This window comes from Acipenser ruthenus, chromosome 16 (genome assembly GCF_902713425.1).
Source record: "Acipenser ruthenus chromosome 16, fAciRut3.2 maternal haplotype, whole genome shotgun sequence".
Taxonomy (NCBI): Eukaryota; Metazoa; Chordata; class Actinopteri; order Acipenseriformes; family Acipenseridae; genus Acipenser; species Acipenser ruthenus.
The window spans coordinates 25,325,366-25,332,318 of record NC_081204.1 but is presented as its reverse complement, the minus strand read 5'-3'; the positions used below and the strand labels follow the sequence as shown (position 1 = coordinate 25,332,318).

Here is a 6,953-nt window from a genome sequence, read left to right as displayed (position 1 = left end):
AGAACCCGCTCGGAAGAGACTGAGAAATTGAACAGCACTGTGAAATATGAAGAAGTAAAACTGTGTGAACTTACGGGGTTTTTGTTAAACGGACAACCAGCAGCTTTTAAAGTTTTTAAACTGTGAGCTACTTTTGTATTTATATGCAGCTTGTTTTAGTTTTAATTGATTTTAGCATTTTAACTTTAATTATTTTACTCTGTATTTCTTTTAAATCAGTGTTTAGCCTGCTGTATTTTTCTAGTGCGATTCTGAAGATAGAGATAAGGGGAACATATTCTAGACATTTGAGGGTGTGTCCGGGGTCTGCTACCTGTAGGGGTGGGAAATATAATCTTCATCTTGTAAGAAGAAAGAGCAGCCCCAATCGTAAGATCTTTAGGCTAAAAGTATAGTTTAATCAGGTGCCTTCTCTGAGTATTAGCCTGAAGATTACGTGGACAAAGAGCGTCTAACTGAACTGGAATGCTCAGTGGGCCCCTTCCGATGCCTGCAATTGTAAGGTATGTGAAATGTGTAAGATATCTGTTTACATAACTATTTAACCATCCCTGTCTTCCTGTAGATAAATTAAACCAGCTCTTTGACACTTAATAGTTTTCTTTGTCAATTATTCTCTCCTTTGGACTTTTCAAAATTAAAAACATGTGTCAGTAAATATTAGGCAAAAATTGAAAACCCTTCATTTTTAGTGACTTTAACTTAGATCTGCCATAGTCGGACTAAAACCAATATATATTTGCAACTAAATAAAACCTTGCTGCTGGGACACAGCGGCCTTCTCTTGACTTGCTGCTGTCCTGCTACATACACTATAGGTACGGTACTTCAGTCAAAGTGGATAATGCACAGCCATTGTATAGCACCTTTTATTGAGTCAATATATCTTAGGCGGCATCAGCAACTGCAACCCTGTCTCTAAATGTTCATTCAATGATTCCCCTTTTGTAGTTCTAATATGATAATTGTTTAATAGCAGGAATAAGGAAAGGGATTGTGTTATAGAAACACATGAGAAACGTTTAACAAGCTCTCAGCTGACACTGGTTGTCAAATAATGAGACATGAACAGGTGTCAGGATATCACAAAATACAGAACTATGGCAAGAGATACATCGGAAGGAAGCATTAAAATAAATAAAAAATGACACATCCATTGGTCCTGACACATTACAAATGAATTCACAAGGTATTGTGAGGATCTAGCACAGGCACCAGCAAAAATTGTATTAAAAACAGTTGGTTTGGAAAGATTCAAGAAAACAAAAATGTGTTTTCACAAAAGAAAAGACATTTCCTTAGCTTTTCCATGACAAGTATTAACATTAAATACATGTCTATGAAATATGAAAAGTCTACAGTTGTGGAAAGAGTTTCCTGGGAGAAATATGCCATGATTGCTAGGCTTTAAGGGTCGTACCTCTGTGTTTAATGATGTGTTTTTCTTAAACCGAACATACAATTTTAATGAAATTCCACTTCTGTTCTAAAAAAACACAGTTCGTCAGCCAAACAGCTTGCAAACTGACGGCAAACGACCTTCATGATAGTAAATGAGTGCTTTATTTAAGAAAAAAAAACACAATAAAATGGTATTGAGCTTTAGTGAGTTGATCACAATCAAATGCATTGGTGTCTTGTGGCTGTGGCCATTGCTAAGAATATGCAGGGCTTGTCATCCTATCAACCATGTAAACACACACCTGAAGGAAAAAAAGATCTTCTACAATGAAGATGGGGGTTTATTTTAAAGCATGTGTGGTCTTTACCTTTAACAAAATAAACAACATCAAACAGTAAAAGGTCAATATTATTTAAACTATGCTTATTTGTACAAAACCGTCATGTTGTTTTCATATTTAATATGGTGGTCCATCCATGTATATGTTCATCACTAGAGGAACATTTATAGTACGATTACAACTATTGTTTCCTTTTGGTGAACATGTTAATCTTTTTAGTTATTTATGTATATTGTGTCAAATTGTGATTGGTTTGGCTGGTAAGATGGTAATCTCCCATGGGTTAAAACAACAAACTCACCATCATCTTTTTCACTGTTCACCCTCAAGGACAATTATTAGCTGACAAATTAAACCTTGGCAGTGTTTTATCTTTAAATAATTCTCAACAAAGTCCTAATAGTTTAAACCTTATAAAAGATAATGGAGAACGGGGCTGAGAATGACATAGCACCCACTGGACTGGTGCTAGAACTGAACCCATTTGTTTTTCTATATAAATAATGTAGCAGTTTCATGTTTCTTGTACATTTGAGACTTTGGTTAATTTCAACTATCATGTTACTGAAGAAAACAGACTGCTGACATTTTCAGTGAATTTGACAAGACTTGTCAGAAACCATAAAAGATGTATTAAAACAAAAATGTCATTGTGAATCTTGTAATTATGACTTTATTCTTTTACCAAGCGTATCTTTGTTAGTGTTACATACCATCAGGAGGCACTGTTAGCTTAATAATCACATGATAAACTTACCTTTTTCTGTACCACAACCTGTGTGGTTCACTTTTGTTACGTCAATATATTTAGTTAATCAGAAAACGTGCACCATATCTTCTTAACACAGGATTTAGAATCCCAAAGCAACACAAAGGGGCAATGGGTTCCACTTATCATTAAATGTAATGTAATTAGACTGCTTAAAGACTGTCACTAATCACAAAACTTGAAAGGCTTTTTAAAGGAGCTTTTTATATAAATTATTTTAAAGACCATACTCATCAATTAAGTTTGCTGTTCATAACATCTTTTTCATTTGCCTTAAAGAGCGTTAGATGTTTGTATTCTATTTTTCAAAACATTGTTGTACCAAAAGAGTTAAAAACTCTTTTCAAATATATAGTCCTTGAAAAAAACATTAATTCAGTCCTAAAGTATTATTCATTGGGCTCTTAGAATACTTTGAATCCTGTTAGCTATGTTGAATTGTTATCTTTCATAGACATGTGGCCATGAGAAAAACAGAAAGCTGTTTTAAAGGCACCAATAAAGTAATAGACCATTATTTGTCATTATATCTTGTTTTTTTACCTTATGAATGGTCAATCAAAAGGACTTGCCCTTCCCTTGGTCTGCACTGAATTATGGTTATTTTTACATTTCAACCTATGGAATCTATGAATTACTGTGACAGCCTCATTTTAATACAAGCTCAAGGCTGTAGTTTTGGTTATTGTGTGGAATGTGTGATTTTGCAAGGTGCTATCTCAAAAGGGCAGACATAATACAGGACTAGAATTAGCAGTGGTCCTGTGGAACTTCATTTTACAGATCCCTGAAGTATTTAATTGTTTGAGCCATTATTGTGGAGATGACAAATGGAATCTACAGAGCTATTCAACATAAATAATTAGATATAACTCGAGATTTACCAAGATAAGACGCAGCTTAGTTGTTCAGGAACTTGTCAGTGGTCCAGTTGTGTCTACTGCAATCCATTAATTGTCATCCTAGGAGAGGACCAAGCTTAACTGCCTTTACGTGTCCAGTTGTGTCAACTATCACCCAATGCATATATATTCTAAACCCAGGAGATAGGAGTTCATAGAGCCATAAGGTGTACCAACTGTGTCAAGTTGAGATGAGCCATGCTGCTTCAAATAATGTTTGCAGGACTGTGTTGGACTTAATTGGTTATCTTGATACAAGTTTCTTGAACAAAGTTCTGTCTGAAATTTGACTTCTGATATTTAAAATCTGGCCTGAGATATTTGAATAATCTAGGCTTTGACTTTCATTCCCAAGTATCATCCTTCAGTGCATATCTACAGTAAACCAGCATGCTTTTAGGACCTATTGTGGAACACCATACCAAATTACAAACATACACTTCAAAGTGTTTTTTTTAATCAGTCTGCAAGTATGTCAGGACATAATTAAACACTGTAAAATTGATTGAGTAGAACGTGTTAATAATGCACACAGAAACATGAGCAAATTAAAAATTTAAAATGTCTTAACCAGCTGCTGAAAAAAATTTCAATTACAAAGAGAAAAAATACCCCATTTCAAAATGAATTTTGAGAAAATAGAAAAACACAGTCAAGAAAAAAAACAAAACAAAGAAAACGAGAATGTGGGGACGAGTTGGAGCAGTGCGAGAATCCACTTGCCTTTCATGTTTTTCCCTATTTTGAGTTCTGTGTTTGAAATCAGCAATAGTCACTGGTAAAATGATGGAGATTTCATTAAACATCACAAAACCACCACATAATTCATCACAGCGAGGTCTCTGCTTGAGAGATGCTGAAGGGCCAAAGTCAAGGGTTGTATAGGTGTGTTTGCAGAGCTATTAGGGGCACCAGGCCGGATCAAACTGTCTACATGAAAAAACTGTTAATGCAAAAAAACATGTGTTGTCTTAGAAGCTAGTATTACAATATACCTTATCTTGGTATCCACTTCGGCATTTTCAAAGAGAAGAGAGACCATCTGGGTAGTAATCCAATTTATAGAGTAAAATTACCATTTCTTTTAGAGGTCAGTGCCATTGACAACAAGGTTGTATTAGTCTGTTCATTATTCATATGCCACCCTTGCGGACTTGTTTCACCCAGCGATGGTGCATTTACATGCCAGTGTAAAGTGGAATATAAAAGGTTGAATCAAAGATGGCGTTTTGAGGCTTTAGCCTGTGCATCCCCGTCACAATACCAATATACTGCTTGTCAAAGTATTTGAGATTTAGTTGCACTTAAAATATATTGAAAATAGTTCAATAAAGTCAGAATGCAAGCGACATTAAACTCATTTGAAATGGAGCAGTGTCTGATGGGAACAGGTTTGTTTGTACTGGTTGTCTTATATTTTTGGTTGGGGGGGTCCCCTCTGTCTCGCTAAAAGTCAGGTGAGGCCAGTGCTAAAGGCCTCCAAGGCTGGGATGTGAGCTTATCTTGCCCCCCAGAGGCAGAGGGGTGCATGGAGGAGCAAACAAGGGTTTAAATAGCAAGCTTATTAAAGGTACTGTGGGGAAGGAGCCCTTGCTTTAAAAAAGGTAACATTTCTATTATGAGAAAAAACTTAATGTATTAGCTAAAACATTCACAGGTATTCTGTCAACCAAACAGCATGGTGTCAACCCAAAGACCGCGAAGAAATCCACCAGAGAAACGATTGTGTGATCTATTTGATTGTATGCTGATCTCCTTGCCAGCAGCAAAGGGGCAGCAGTGTGAAGTAGCGATTAGGGCTCTGGACTCTTGACTGGAGGGTTGTGGGTTCAATCCCAGGTGGGAGACACTGCTGCTGTACCCTTAAGCAAGGTACTTTACCTAGATTGCTCCAGTAAAAACCCAACTATATAAATGGGTAATTGTATGTAAAAATAATGTGTAAAAAATAATGTAATTGTATGTAAAAATAATGTGATATCTTGTAAAAATTGCAAGTCGCCCTGGATAAGGACATCTGATAAGAAATACATAATAATCAAGAAAACAGGTTCATTCAGTCCTTGGGCTGTTTGCAGCTGTGTATATGATCAGAGACCAAAACTGACTAAGTTCAATGGACAGTGCGAGTAATGCAAACAATCTGATTATATGCAAAGTATAACACCACAAATTGAGTTACACAAGGTTTAAGCAGTTTTTGAAATGTATTCAATTTGGCAGTTATGGAGATCCCCAATTCCAATCCTTTCGTGTTGTAGAAATTAATTTTCAGAAGCTTTTGAGGGTGAGCTAACTGATATCACTATCAATTATTATTGCGACAGGCATAAGGCCATTCACAATTGCACACTAATATAGCTAAAATAATATCCCTACAGCAACCTTTTAAACTAATAACAGCTAATAAGGTCATGACCTCCTATTTTACAAATCGCAACTGCTTTTGAATAGAAATAAAATGCATGCATTTGTAGGGTAAAATGACCATTGTAATATATGTTGTATAATATGTAGGATAATTCATGAAGATGGTGTGTAATATGGCACCATCCTCTAGAAACAATATGAGTGGGAATGCATTGCAAAGAATTGGCATCTCCACTGAATAAATTGAATGGAAAAGCAAGGGCTGGATGCAAACCGCAAATCACACTGTTCAAGGACAAATATCTTACCATTCAACTAAAGACTAGCTCTGTAATTGAGAGGTAAGTACGTGTTTTTTTGCGATGTCCATGTTATCTTGGATCACCAAATTTGTATAATTCACTGCTAGCCTCATATAAATGTTTCAAAATTATGTGACTATAATCCAATACATTTCTACAAATATTTGAATCAGTACATGCACTCTTTCATGTTCTTACTTTCGCACTTAGGGGGCCCCACTGGTCACAAGTAAATGGCCACAAGTAACTATGTGTGTTGACTGCAGGGACATGTTCATTTACAGGAGGGAGTGGGTGAAACCAGACCAAAACAAAACTAAAACAATGTGAAACTCTTGAAAACTATGCCATATGACTACTGTCTCTATAGTCTATATGATTTGTGTGTGCACATGATTTTGTAAACCAAAAATAGTAATTCATTTGGAAGAAAACAGTCACACAACAAACCATTTGAAGAAATAGGATAAATATTTTTTTTTTGCCTAAGATGTAGGTTACATAAAATCATAGATCACAATGTAGTTTACAAATAAATGTAATTTGTTTTAGCTTGTATGGGAGTAATAAAAAAACATTACAAACTAATACAATTTTTAAAAAAAAAATCTACTTGCATATCTACTGTAGCTAATAATCTCCATAATAATGACCTTACAATTACACAATATATATGGAAAAAATGTCAATGTGCTATTTAAAATAAAACTTGAAACAAATTATATTACAATAGTGGCATATCAGTGCTTGTATTTCTTGTCAAACTGGATCTGTTCTTGCAGAGCTCCAAACGTGACTGGTCTGGACAGAACACACTCTGCTCTGAGAAAAACAGTTTCTTCAGGGGACCTTTTTCATTGCACACTTG

At 35.4% G+C, this 6,953-nt stretch overlaps 1 long non-coding RNA gene across 1 annotated transcript in view; it reads left to right on the top strand.

The window, feature by feature from the left end:
- Window positions 1–303: 303 nt before the first annotated feature.
- Window positions 304–6,953, top strand: part of LOC131697663 (uncharacterized) — a 44,238-nt gene continuing 37,588 nt past the window's right edge. Inside the window, exon 1 of the long non-coding RNA XR_009307430.1 lies at window positions 304–503. This is a non-coding gene — a long non-coding RNA (uncharacterized LOC131697663). The remainder of the gene's footprint in view (window positions 504–6,953) is intronic.